The sequence below is a fragment of the Bombina bombina genome, chromosome 8, assembly GCF_027579735.1.
Source record: "Bombina bombina isolate aBomBom1 chromosome 8, aBomBom1.pri, whole genome shotgun sequence".
Lineage (NCBI taxonomy): Eukaryota > Metazoa > Chordata > Amphibia > Anura > Bombinatoridae > Bombina > Bombina bombina.
In genome coordinates, this window is record NC_069506.1 from 162,349,563 (window position 1) to 162,365,203 (window position 15,641).

The window sequence follows — 15,641 nt, forward strand, 5'->3', positions numbered from 1 at the left end:
AAATTTATATACCTACGTATAGATTATTCACAAACTATGGCCTAGATTTGGAGTTTGGCGTTAGCCGTGAAAACCAGCGTTAGAGGCTCCTAACGCTGGTTTTAGGCTACCGCCGGTATTTGGAGTCAGTGATTAAAGGGTCTAACGCTCACTTTTCAGCCGCAACTTTTCCATACCGCAGATCCCCTTACGTCAATTGCGTATCCTATCTTTTCAATGGGATCTTTCTAACGCTGGTATTTAGAGTCGTTTCTGAAGTGAGCGTTAGAGCTCTAACGACAAAACTCCAGCCGCAGGAAAATAGCAGGAGTTAAGAGCTTTCTGGGCTAACGCCGGTTCATAAAGCTCTTAACTACTGTACCCTAAAGTACACTAACACCCATAAACTACCTATGTACCCCTAAACCGAGGTCCCCCCACATCGCCGCCACTCGATTTAAATTTTTTAACCCCTAATCTGCCGACCGCCACCTACGTTATACCTATGTACCCCTAATCTGCTGCCCCTAACCCCGCCGACCACTGTATTACATTTATTAACCCCTAACCTGCCCCCCACAACGTCGCCGCCAGCTACTTACAATAATTAACCCCTAATCTCCCGACCGCAAAGCCCTGCCACCTACGTTATCCTTATGTACCCCTAATCTGCTGCCCCTAACACCGCCGACCCCTATATTATATTTATTAACCCCTAATCTGCCCCCCTCAACGTCGCCGACACCTGCCTACACTTATTAACCCCTAATCTGCCGAGCGGACCTGAGCGCTACTATAATAAAGTTATTAACCCCTAATCCGCCTCACTAACCCTATCATAAATAGTATTAACCCCTAATCTGCCCTCCCTAACATCGCCGACACCTACCTTCAATTATTAACCCCTAATCTGACGACCGGAGCTCATCGCTACTAGAATAAATGGATTAACCCCTAAAGCTAAGTCTAACCCTAACACTAACACCCCCCTAACTTAAATTTAATTTACATCTAACGAAATTAATTAACTCTTATTAAATAACTTATTCCTATTTAAAGCTAAATACTTACCTGTAAAATAAATCCTAATATAGCTACAATATAAATTATTATTATATTATAGCTATTTTAGGATTAATATTTATTTTACAGGCAACTTTGTAATTATTTTAACCAGGTACAATAGCTATTAAATAGTTAAGAACTATTTAATAGTTACCTAGTTAAAATAATAACAAATTTACCTGTAAAATAAATCCTAACCTAAGATATAATTAAACCTAACACTACCCTATCAATAAATTAATTAAATAAACTACCTACAATTACCTACAATTAACCTAACACTACACTATCAATAAATTAATTAATTAAACACAATTCCTACAAATAAATACAATTAAATAAACTAGCTAAAGTACAAAAAATAAAAAAGAACTAAGTTACAAAAAATAAAAAAATATTTACAAACATCAGAAAATTATTACAACAATTTTAAACTAATTACACCTACTCTAAGCCCCCTAATAAAATAACAAAGGCCCCCAAAATAAAAAATTCCCTACCCTATTCTAAATTAAAAAAGTTAAAAGCTCTTTTACCTTACCAGCCCTGAACAGGGCCCTTTGCGGGGCATGCCCCAAGAATTTCAGCTCTTTTGCCTGTAAAAAAAACACATACAATACCCCCCCCCAACATTACAACCCACCACCCACATACCCCTAATCTAACCCAAACCCCCCTTAAATAAACCTAACACTAAGCCCCTGAAGATCTTCCTACCTTGTCTTCACCATCCAGGTATCACCGATCCGTCCTGGCTCCAACATCTTCATCCAACCCAAGCGGGGGTTGGCGATCCATCATCCGGTGGCTGAAGAGGTCCAGAAGAGGCTCCAAAGTCTTCCTCCTATCCGGCAAGAAGAGGACATCCGTACCGGCAAACATCTTCTCCAAGCGGCATCTTCGATCTTCTTGCATCCGGTGCGGAGCGGGTCCATCTTGAAGCAGGCGACGCGGATCCATCCTCTTCTTCCGTTGTCTCCCGACGAATGATGGTTCCTTTAAGGGACGTCATCCAAGATGGCGTCCCTTGAATTCCGATTGGCTGATAGGATTCTATCAGCCAATCGGAATTAAGGTAGGAATATTCTGATTGGCTGATGGAATCAGCCAATCAGAATCAAGTTCAATCCGATTGGCTGATCCAATCAGCCAATCAGATTGAGCTTGCATTCTATTGGCTGATCGGAACAGCCAATAGAATGCGAGCTCAATCTGATTGGCTGATTGGATCAGCCAATCAGATTGAACTTGATTCTGATTGGCTGATTCCATCAGCCAATCAGAATATTCCTACCTTAATTCCGATTGGCTGATAGAATCCTATCAGCCAATCGGAATTCAAGGGACGCCATCTTGGATGACGTCCCTTAAAGGAACCGTCATTCGTCGGGAGACAACGGAAGAAGAGGATGGATCCGCGTCGCCTGCTTCAAGATGGACCCGCTCCGCACCGGATGCAAGAAGATCGAAGATGCTGCTTGGAGAAGATGTTTGCCGGTCCGGATGTCCTCTTCTTGCCGGATAGGAGGAAGACTTTGGAGCCTCTTCTGGACCTCTTCAGCCACCGGATGATGGATCGCCAACCCCCGCTTGGGTTGGATGAAGATGTTGGAGCCAGGACGGATCGGTGATACCTGGATGGTGAAGACAAGGTAGGAAGATCTTCAGGGGCTTAGTGTTAGGTTTATTTAAGGGGGGTTTGGGTTAGATTAGGGGTATGTGGGTGGTGGGTTGTAATATTGGGGGGGGTATTGTATGTGTTTTTTTTACAGGCAAAAGAGCTGAAATTCTTGGGGCATGCCCCGCAAAGGGCCCTGTTCAGGGCTGGTAAGGTAAAAGAGCTTTCAACTTTTTTAATTTAGAATAGGGTAGGGAATTTTTTATTTTGGGGGTCTTTGTTATTTTATTAGGGGGCTTAGAGTAGGTGTAATTAGTTTAAAATTGTTGTAATAATTTTCTGATGTTTGTAAATATTTTTTTATTTTTTGTAACTTAGTTCTTTTTTATTTTTTGTACTTTAGCTAGTTTATTTAATTGTATTTATTTGTAGGAATTGTGTTTAATTAATTTATTGATAGTGTAGTGTTAGGTTAATTGTAGGTAATTGTAGGTAGTTTATTTAATTAATTTATTGATAGGGTAGTGTTAGGTTTAATTATATCTTAGGTTAGGATTTATTTTACAGGTAAATTTGTTATTATTTTAACTAGGTAACTATTAAATAGTTCTTAACTATTTAATAGCTATTGTACCTTGTTAAAATAATTACAAAGTTGCCTGTAAAATAAATATTAATCCTAAAATAGCTATAATATAATTATAATTTATATTGTAGCTATATTAGGATTTATTTTACAGGTAAGTATTTAGCTTTAAATAGGAATAAGTTATTTAATAAGAGTTAATTAATTTCGTTAGATGTAAATTATATTTAAGTTAGGGGGGTGTTAGTGTTAGGGTTAGACTTAGCTTTAGGGGTTAATCCATTTATTCTAGTAGCGATGAGCTCCGGTCGTCAGATTAGGGGTTAATAATTGAAGGTAGGTGTCGGCGATGTTAGGGAGGGCAGATTAGGGGTTAATACTATTTATGATAGGGTTAGTGAGGCGGGTTAGGGGTTAATAACTTTATTATAGTAGCGGTGCGGTCCGCTCGGCAGATTAGGGGTTAATAAGTGTAGGCAGGTGGAGGCGACGTTGTGGGGGGCAGATTAGGGGTTAATAAATATAATATAGGGGTCGGCGATGTTAGGGCAGCAGATTAGGGGTACATAGGGATAACGTAGGTTGCGGCGGTTTACGGAGTGGCAGATTAGGGGTTAATAATAATATGCAGGGGTCAGCGATAGCGGGGGCGGCAGATTAGGGGTTAATAAGTGTAAGGTTAGGGGTGTTTAGACTCGGGGTACATGTTAGAGTGTTAGGTGCAGACGTAGGAAGTGTTTCCCCATAGCTGAACGCTGCTTTTTTGCAGGTGTTAGGTTTTTTTCAGCTCAAACAGCCCCATTGTTTCCTATGGGGATATCGTGCACGAGCACGTTTTTGAGGCTGGCCGCGTCCGTAAGCAACTCTGGTATCGAGAGTTGCATTTGCGGTAAAAATGCTCTACGCTCCTTTTTTGGAGCCTAACGCAGCATTTGTTTGAACTCTCGATACCAGAGTTAAATTTATGGTGCGGCCAGAAAAAAGGCCGCGGAGCGTTAACAGCCCATCTACCGCCAAACTCCAAATCTAGGCCTTAGTAAACACACACAGCAGAAGAAAGTACACTCCCAGTAGGAGGTGGAACAGGTGAAGCTCTAAAATGTTCATTTTCAATTGTTCTTTCTAAGTATTTTAGCCTATTTTGATGGGTTGTGGTTTCAAAGAGGAAATCAAGTTATTTAATTTGCAAAAATAAAGCACAAGAAGCAATTTCTCATACATTTTATACGCTGCAGCTGGTATAACAATTCATTTGAAACACATTCAGGGAAAAATTATTTTACAGTACAAGTCCCTTTAACAACAATGTTTCCTAAGGGCCAAATTGCAAGTTGAGCGCGAAATATCGCTTCTGCAAAAGCAATATTTGGGCTCAACTTAGTAATACCAGTGCACGCAAATGTGCACTGGTATTACAAGTGATTTGCAATGCGAACAAACCTCATGTTTGCATTGTATGGAAGCATTAAGCTCACAAGCTCAATCTTTCATAGGCTCCAATGGGAGCCTCATTCTCATGCCGTGAAACATGGCATGAGACCTAGCCTAGCGAAGAGGGTAAATCACGCAGCGATGGCCAGGCATATACATAAATAGTTACAGGGAACGCACAGTTCCCATAGACCGTAATGTAAAGGCACTTTTCGGTGGTGTTTTTTTTCTAACACTCCACACCCGCCAACTTTAGCCCCCAAAAACTGCTAAGTGCACTTTATTTGTTTTTGTTTTTTTGCTACAGTTTAAAAAAAAAAAAAAAGTAAACTAACACTTAAGTTTGGGGACACTTAGAAAATTATCCAGAGGTCTGACCTCTGGTTAATTTTTTGAGCGCTAATTGATACCGCAAGCTTGCGGTAGCAATAACCAGCCACTTGTAATGGCTCGTTATTTATCATGGGTTTGTTTGTAATCTAGCCCTAAGTAGGCAAATCCTATAGTAGATGCTATTTAAACATTAGGATGCTTTTCCAAGACGTAGCAAGGGAGTGTACACCTGACAAGTGCAGGCTGAACAAGTCTGGGTTGTCTGACATTTGTAATTTTTGAGGTTGCAGACAAGTTAAATCACCTGTATGGTTCTACACTTCACTGAATAATGTCTGCAAATGCAATCAGAGATTAAGTCAAATGCAACATTTAAGAAAGTGTATAAAAACAGTGTATGTGGTGTGCCTTAAAGTACTAGTAAATTATTTAACCTTTTGATTACAATTTTTTTTATATATAACAATGTATTTTGTTAACAAAGTATCAGTTTGATCAGTTACAATAAACATGATAGAATAATAACAATTAATGAACTACCATGACTAAATAAAAATCACTTGTTCTGAAGCATTTTTTTAATATTATCAAATAGTGATCCATTAAACTTTCATGATTTATCCATGCAAAATTATTGTAACTACAGATAGGAACCTGAAATATTTACAGATATAAATCTTCTGCATGATTGAGGACATCAGCAAGGAAAACTGTGATGTTTTTGTAAAACCTGGAAAAAGAACATAATTCAATACTGTGGATAAAGCATGGGTTCCCATGAATAATGTTCTCAGAAAACTGACACCTGCCGAGTTGACTAATGCCACTGGATGCTCCAACAATACTTCTTAACTACTAAGTGAGGAAATCTCACAGCTTTTAATCAAACTTGTAGCTTGTATTTGAGGTGTGTCAGTTATAAACATAATTAGTGTAAAATACTGTTCATTTTTATTATTTCTTATGCTCAAGGGTCAAGTCCTAGAAAAAAAAAGTGTGGGAACTCACCAAGACTTCCACCCGCCCCTTCACAATTAATATTGTTTTATACACACACTTACACACACATACACTGTATTTATATGTATATAATCTATACACTTTGGTTAATGAAAGAAAATTCAATCCAATGAAGGGTTGAATGGTTGCCTTTGGGTCTGAGACTCCTCCTCCCACTTAAAGTGAATGTAAATAAGAATGAATAAGTTCCCATTTTTTAAAAATACCATTAAAACAGGGGCAATTTCATTCATTAAGATTGACATTGAAGCATTTTTTTTTAATATTTACCTTTTTCTTTAGGAAAACCAGACCAGGGATCCTCCGCCGTCCTCTGTACTTAGCACTGCAATGACGAAACTGGCTTACTCCAGTCATAGCGAGCACCCCAAGGCGTCCAGCTTGTGAGGCCATGCAGTGATTGGAGGAAGCATCAATGTAAATTTTAATGAATAAAAGTTTTAAATTGTATTTTTTAAAATCGGGCACTTATTCATTCAAATTTACATTCACTTTTAGGTGCAATTGTCCTATTTCTACTAGGGGAGCTAAATAACTCCAAGCAAGCCACACAGAAATGTAAGCACCATGTGTTCCACACATTGCTGAGTGATTAAAAAGCAGGACCACTTACAGGCTTTCCTTAAGTGTATTGTAGGAAGTGTTACTGCCCATTACTAGAGGATCTCACTTATCCCTCTAGCCAGATTGTGCTCCAGCTCCATCCACCAGTAGGAGCATTGTTTACTGAAGCATTTCTTGTTTCTGTCCAGAGGGAACTTAGTTCCTCCTGCAAAAATAGCAGGAATTCCGTTCCCACGTGTTCCCGCTTAACTTGACCCCTGGTTATGCTTATATTACATCTTGTCATTTCTCAAAATGTCTGAATAAAGTAAGCTTTTCCTCAGATTTCTACTGGCCTTAGCTCTGTAACCAGTGGAATCTCAAACTCAAAAATAAAATTAGGTCTGAGATGTGAATCCTTCCCTTTATAAATTGACCCTAACAGTTAAACTTTCATCATTACATTAGGACTTAAGTTCTAATGCTCAAGAATGTGCAAAATGCTTATATATGTACATGCACCCTGTAATGCAATCTAGAGATCAGTTTTTTTTCCAAGGAGCTATCCTGAGCTGAGATATTGAGGTTTCCGTACAGGACTGTATAGCCAAAATTTGTTGTGCGCCATGACACAAAGATGATTGGCATGGTTAAACTAAGTAAAATAAAAATAAAAAAATGGTGGTTTTGCAATACCAATACAACAAAGTAAAACACAAATGTAAAGTAGTGTGCGCGGAGTGAACTACCAAACTCCTCACAAACCTACGTGTCCCTCACAATAGGCAAAGATAGAAGATTAACCAGAGAAAATAGAGGAGCGCTTGAGCTAAAGGTATATCTAAAAAACATGCATAGAAGAATGAATAAAAGAAGTGGCTATGCCAAATTTATTCAGATTAAAATGTCAGTATGTCCAATAACCATGAGTTAATAACAAGCTAATTCCTATAAAATCGGACATCTCCGATATACATAAAAAACTAAAACATCAAGAAACTATGTTGCCACCATAGAAAGAAAATATATGAAAAATATAAACAATGCGCATATAACTGCAAACGGTGTATAAATCGTTATAGTCCCCAAGTTAAAAGTCATTGACCACAAAGGCTAAGGGTATTCAAGGTGACCGGGTGCCTGTTACCTTAACTGTCCAGACACTATTCCAGCCCTGATAACTTGCAGGTATCTACACCTCTGTAGGAGCACACACGTCCGTAGGAGCACACACGTGACTGCTGACGTCACAGATGTGGGTGCTGTTTCAACTTTGCAGTCCTATTGGTCAGGACCGTTCCTTCAGGCGGTGAAGTTTTCTCAGCTTTTTTCAAAGTATAGAATGTGTATCCGCTCTTTAGTGCAAATTGCATGCAAGATACCTGTAATCTGGTAAAGAAGAAATCTTAGCAGAATGTTCTATTTCGCCAAGTGTAATACAGATTTTCCCAGCGATCTCCAGCAAAAGTTTTGCGGTCAGTGGTGTTGTTTAGTATACAACAGGCAATTCCGTCTCAGATTTTAGAGGCAAGCAGTATATCTTTAATCCAAGATTAAGATAGTCAAAGAAAGCTGCAACTCGTTACATCAACACGTTTTGCCCTTTGCAGGGCTTTTTAAAGATGAGATTGTTGCAGTCCCAGCTTTCTTTTAAAAGGTGATCCAAGTTTCTTATTGGATAGTCCAAATTAATTGACATTGCAGGTGATGTCTATACAGATAAAGTGGTATTGGCAATGATGTTTTAGTGTGGGCAACAAGATATCTATCATCACAGATACAATATTACAAAGATGATATAGTGTAGCGAAATAAACATGTCCAAAGCCATAAGAGTTATATATGACAAAAAGAATTGTTTTAAAAAATTTGTGAGTGTAGTGTTAACTAAGTGTTACGACAATGCTGCCAAAGAGAGGGGTGAAACAATACAGGACGATTAAAGTGTCCTTATTAATAATATATTCCTAACAATATAAGGGTAAGAAAAGGGTTATATATAAGGTGGACCGTGATCATATCTAGTGAAGTTATTACTCAATCTAATAAAAATGGTGAGATGTCTAATTCCGAATTCAGACCGGCAGGGTATAGGGTATCATACTTAAGTCCCAGGACATACTTGAAAACGAGAGAAATCTCAATGTATCCCTCCTGGTAAAATATTTTATAAATAAATAAATAATACTTATAAATATATTCTGCCTCCTTTAAGCATAAAATCTTATCTATGTTACCTCCCCTCCAATACTGTTCTATATGTTGTATTCCCCAATACTTTAAATCCTTTGTCCTCCCATTGTGTACCTCTTTAAAGTGTTTGTAAAGTCTTGTATCCTCTGTCTTTTTTTCTATACAGAGGAGATGTTATCTGATCCTATCCCTGATCATCTTTTTAGTTTCTCCAAAATATATCAAATTACAGGTACATTGTAGTATATTCCAAAAAAACTAAGAAGACTCTCACAAAGATGTGGATATCTCCTGAAAGTATGCACATGTAAGCACTCTTAGCCTAGACTTTGAGGCGGTTTTTCCAGACCGGGTAGAAATAAAATATAACTTTTATTATGAATTGCACTTAAAATAAGGGTAACACACAAATTAAAATCGACACTAGCACTATCATGTAATTAGACAGTATATATTCACTTGGTGGAGGACTGTAATATCAGTGGCCTGTAATGTTTATATCTGTACCCCCAGAATCGTGCTATATTTACTGTGCTATACATAGAGAGATGGGTCCCACAATACTGTGTATGTTTAATCAATCTATATCATACACTCTCTATAGGAATATTTGGGTACCCTGATAATCCCAGTATATGTAATGTAAGCCAGGAATGGTTCCTTATGAACCCTCTATGCTTTTAATACCTGATAGCTGTTGTTTGATTTTTGGACAACAAGTGCTGTTTTGTTGAATGATACGTTAGTACTTGTTAAAGTGCTCTATTGATATAGTATTCTGGAGTTGCCTCTATGTGACTAAATAATGTCACAGTTTAATGTGTAAATAAACGTTATAAGAGGTGATTTGGTTCAAGCGCGACTCTGATATTATATAAAGTCTTAAAAAGCTGTCAGTATAATTCTGTTTGTACAATATAATCTCTGTGTCTCTCTATTTCATGTATACACGAGAGCTGTCTAAGACTCAACATACGCTACAAATACTATTGTATTGGTGATACATGTAACTTAAAATTACAATATTTTTATTCTTCGTTTTGGAGACGTCACCTTCTCTATGATTCCCCAAAAGGGCACAATTTTAATTTCCTATGTGTGCGCTACAGACATCTAATCTAAATGCCTGTATCTTTATTTCAAGAAAACATAATCTCTGTGTTGCCTGTATCAGTATTGATTATATTTGGCTATGTATGCCTTTTAGTCTTTTAGGCAGTGTCTTAATTACAAGGAAACATTGTCTCTATATTGCCACTTGGGTCAGAGTTATGTTTGGCTCTGTTTACGCTATTCACAGAGCCTTTGGTTAAGTCTAGTTCTATTACTAGTATCACTGTTGATGTATTTTAATTATAATAGCGTTTTGTAAGCGTTTCATACAGCGAATAATCTCTGGCATAGTCTAAGAGTGGATATTTAGCTGAATACCTCTGTGATAATTACATTTAACTCTGGCTAAGTCTGGCACAACCCAGACTGTTCAACAAATTAACTAAGTATAGCTATAGTAGTCTTGTGTCTAGATTAACATGAAGTGCTAGGCAGTTAAAATTAGAGCTCCCAAACGCTCACATAGACTCCTGACTAGTTTCGCCCCTCCGGGCTTTGTCAAAGGCGGCGAGCCGCCGATTGTTTGGGGGTATATACCGGTTAAACCGGAAGTCCCGCCTTCCTCTATTTTTGATTTGTTTACCGATTGGTCACTATTTGTGGAATGACAGCTTCGTATTCCAATCAGTTTTTACTATTGGTAGTTTCAGTGTTATGCTGGGGTTTAGCGAGCTGTCACTACATTGAATGTAAGATTCTATCTAGACTCACTAGGGTCTCTTGGACTGATCATCTGAATACATCTTAGATAGTTTTTAACATGTTCTTACTGGCCAAGTAGATTTTAGGGGTACTTTCTTCTTATCAATAAAACTTATTTTCTGTTTAATTTGACTTTATATTCATAACATACTTAGTATTAGATAGTCACCAGTAAGATATTAAGGTACACTGTTATAATGTATTTGATAAATACTTTAAATAAACATATAAATATATAAGCGTGATTTTTGAATCTAAGTGTGATTGATATTTAGATCACAAGGAGTGTATAAGTGACACATTGAAAAAACACCAATATCCCTTGTATGTGAATTTTATTATTTATTAAACGGAATCTATGTGTTAAATGTGATTTTTCTTGGTGACGATTGTGTTCTTACTTGAATCTTCTGATTCATACTATACTGATTGTAGCAATTTTGTATGTGCTATTTTGGTGAGTGTGTACACTTAAGCTTTCATATAAATGGAATGTTTGGAGAAATCCTGTGAAGATTTAGTGACCTGTGACTTTAAATAAATTTGTGTGCTCGTGACGTCTGTGAGAAAAAATGTGAAAATTTTTTTTTTGTGGAAAAGGGTGAAGATTTGTTATTGGATTAGAATGACTTGTATAATATCTTGTTCGTATTATCATTCAATGTTTTTATGTTTTTTGTTTTTTATTTTTGTTATGTCATGTGTTCAGATTTCACATTAAGATCTGTGTATAGTAATTATTTAGTCAAGTGAATTGTACCTCTACTGTTTATACAGAGTTTCTATATCTCTCTATGTTGTTACACCAGTATTATTTACAGAAAAATATAGTAGTTGTTCTGCTCATTTAGCCCATGTGGTTGAACTGAGTTCAATAAATAGATCCACCGACTTTCAGCTTTCAGTAGAGCTGTTTCTAAGTTTCCTCCCCTCATTCCTAAACTCACTTTTTCTATACCCCAACATTGTAGGTCATTTTGGTTCGAATTACGGAATTTTAAGAAATGTGCAGCTACACTAGTTATGGATTTCATTTCTTCCTTATCTTTCGCTGCATTTTTAATATTCCTTAAATGTTCCATTAGTCTCAGATGTAATTTCCTTTAGGTCATTCCTACATAGTACAAATTGCATGTACAGTACAGTACATAAATTACACTCTCTGTATTGCAACTTATGTATCTTTTGATGTTGTGTTTCTTGCCGAACCTATCTGTGATAGTATCTGTGCTGCGCATGTATTTACATGTGCTACAGTTGCCACATTTGTGTGCTCCTGGTTTGAATGCTGTTATAGTTTTCTTCTTTTGGAAGTGACTACTAGTTACAAGGTCTTTTATATTTTTCGTCCTTCTGTATCCAACTGAAGGCCTATCTCCTAGGATGGTTTTTAATGTCGGATCCATCATTAAGATGTTCCAGTGTTTCTGTACGATTTTGAGAATTTGTGGTGTTTGGCTGTTGTACGTCATAATCAGCCTGGGTATGTTAGAGCTGTTCTTATATTTTTTGAAAAGGAGGTCATGTCTTGGAGTGTGTAAAGCTCTATATTTGGCTTTTTTGGTACTTCTTTTGCTGTACCCTCTTCTCCATAGTCTCTCCTCCAATTCTTTTGCCCTGTCATTCAAGAGGGTACAGCAAAAGAAGTACCAAAAAAGCCAAATATAGAGCTTTACACACTCCAAGACATGACCTCCTTTTCAAAAAATATAAGAACAGCTCTAATATACCTAGGCTGATTATGACGTACAACAGCCAAACACCACAAATTCTCAATATCGTACAGAAACACTGGAACATCTTAATGATGGATCCGACATTAAAAACCATCCTAGGAGATAGGCCTTCAGTTGGATACAGAAGGATGAAACATATAAAAGACCTTGTAACTAGTAGTCACTTCCAAAAGAAGAATACTATAACAGCATTCAAACCAGGAGCACACAAATGTGGCAACTGTAGCACATGTAAATACATGCGCAGCACAGATACTATCACAGATAGGTTCGGCAAGAAACACAACATCAAAAGATACATAAGTTGCAATACAGAGAGTGTAATTTATGTACTGTACTGTACATGCAATTTGTACTATGTAGGAATGACCTCAAGGAAATTACATCTGAGACTAATGGAACATTTAAGGAATATTAAAAATGCAGCGAAAGATAAGGAAGAAATGAAATCCATAACTAGTGTAGCTGCACATTTCTTAAAATTCCATAATTCGAACCAAAATGACCTACAATGTTGGGGTATAGAAAAAGTGAGTTTAGGAATGAGGGGAGGAAACTTAGAAACAGCTCTACTGAAAGCTGAAAGTCGGTGGATCTATTTATTGAACTCAACCACATGGGCTAAATGAGCAGAACAACTACTATATTTTTCTGTAAATAATACTGGTGTAACAACATAGAGTGATATAGAAACTCAGAATAAACAGTAGAGGTACAATTCACTTGACTAAATAATTACTATACACAGATCTTAATGTGAAATCTGAACACATGACATAACAAAAATAAAAAACAAAAAACATAAAAACATTGAATGATAATACGAACAAGATATTATACAAGTCATTCTAATCCAATAACAAATCTTCACCCTTTTCCACAAAAAAAATTTTTTCACATTTTTTCTCACAGACGTCACGAGCACACAAATTTATTTAAAGTCACAGGTCACTAAATCTTCACAGGATTTCTCCAAACATTCCATTTATATGAAAGCTTAAGTGTACACACTCACCAAAATAGCACATACAAAATTGCTACAATCAGTATAGTATGAATCAGAAGATTCAAGTAAGAACACAATCGTCACCAAGAAAAATCACATTTAACACATAGATTCCGTTTAATAAATAATAAAATTCACATACAAGGGATATTGGTGTTTTTTCAATGTGTCACTTATACACTCCTTGTGATCTAAATATCATCCACACTTAGATTAAAAAATCACGCTTATATATTTATATGTTCATTTAAAGTATTTATCAAATACATTACAACAGTGTACCTTAATATCTTACTGGTGACTATCTAATACTAAGTATGTTATGAATATAAAGTCAAATTAAACAGAAAATAAGTTTTATTGATAAGAAGAAAGTACCCCTAAAATCTACTTGGCCAGTAAGAACATGTTAAAAACTATCTAAGATGTATTCAGATGATCAGTCCAAGAGACCCTAGTGAGTCTAGATAGAATCTTACATTCAATGTAGTGACAGCCCGCTAAACCCCAGCATAACACTGAAACTACCAATAGTAAAAACTGATTGGAATACGAAGCTGTCATTCCACAAATAGTGACCAATCGGTAAACAAATCAAAAATAGAGGAAGGCGGGACTTCCGATTTAACCGGTATATACCCCCAAACAATCGGCGGCTCGCCGCCTTTGACAAAGCCCAGAGGGGCGAAACTAGTCAGGAGTCTATGTGAGCGTTTGGGAGCTCTAATTTTAACTGCCTAGCACTTCATGTTTAATCTAGACACAAGACTACTATAGCTATACTTAGTTAATTTGTTGAACAGTCTGGGTTGTGCCAGAGTTAAATGTAATTATCATAGAGGTATTCAGCTAAATATCCACTCTTAGACTATGCCAGAGATTATTCGCTATATGAAACGCTTACAAAACGCAATTATAATTAAAATACATCAACAGTGATACTAGTAATAGAACTAGACTTAACCAAAGGCTCTGTGAATAGCGTAAACAGAGCCAAACATAACTCTGACCCAATTGGCAATATAGAGACAATGTTTCCTTGTAATTAAGACACTGCCTAAAAGACTAAAAGGCATACATAGCCAAATATAATCAATACTGATAAAGGCAACACAGAGATTATGTTTTCTTGAAATAAAGATACAGGCATTTAGGTTAGATGTCTGTAGCGCACACATAGGAAATTAAAATTGTGCCCTTTTGGGGAATCATAGAGAAGGTGACATCTCCAAAACGAAGAATAAAAATATTGTAATTTTAAGTTACATGTATCACCAATACAATAGTATTTGTAGCGTATGTTGAGTCGTAGACAGCTCTCGTGTATACATGAAATAGAGAGACACAGAGATTATATTGTACAAATAGAATTATACTGACAGCTTTTTAAGACTTTATATAATATCAGAGTCGCGCTTGAACCAAATCACCTCTTATAACGTTTATTTACACATTAAACTGTGACATTATTTAGTCACATAGAGGCAACTCCAGAATACTATATCAATAGAGCGCTTTAACAAGTACTAACATATCATTCAACAAAACAGCACTTGTTGTCCAAAAATCAAACAACAGCTATCAGGTATTAAAAGCATAGAGGGTTCATAAGGAACCATTCCTGGCTTACATTACATATACTGGGATTATCAGGGTACCCAAATATTCCTATAGAGAGTGTATGATATAGATTGATTAAACATACACAGTATTGTGGGACCCATCTCTCTAAGTATAGCACAGTAAATATAGCACGATTCTGGGGGTACAGATATAAACATTACAGGCCACTGATATTACAGTCCTCCACCAAGTGAATATATACTGTCTAATTACATGATAGTGCTAGTGTCGATTTTAATTTGTGTGTTACCCTTATTTTAAGTGCAATTCATAATAAAAGTTATATTTTATTTCTACCCGGTCTGGAAAAACCGCCTCAAAGTCTAGGCTAAGAGTGCTTACATGTGCATACTTTCAGGAGATATCCACATCTTTGTGAGAGTCTTCTTAGTTTTTTTGGAATATTAATTTTTATGCATCTAGCACCATTCCCTACATAATATAAACTTCATAAACTAATAAACATTAAGTTTAGAATTATATAATAACAGGGAAACAGCCCTTGTGGTGCCTTTGTTCGTGTGTTGTAACATTGTAGTATATATATGACCCCCTTAGTTGTACATCTAATGAGGTCCTTTATTAGAACTTCTTCTACTGTGGAGGGGATTGTCAGGGAGCGTTTTTTTGCAGCTGTGTTGGAACGCTATACATGAGTAACAAGGGAAGAAACCAGAGGTCCTAGTTCCAGAT

The 15,641-nt window shown here is 36.7% G+C and overlaps 1 protein-coding gene across 1 annotated transcript in view; it reads left to right on the forward strand.

Annotated features, from left to right (window-relative positions):
- Positions 1–15,641, forward strand: part of GRIN2D (glutamate ionotropic receptor NMDA type subunit 2D) — a 666,498-nt gene that overhangs the window by 216,135 nt on the left and 434,722 nt on the right.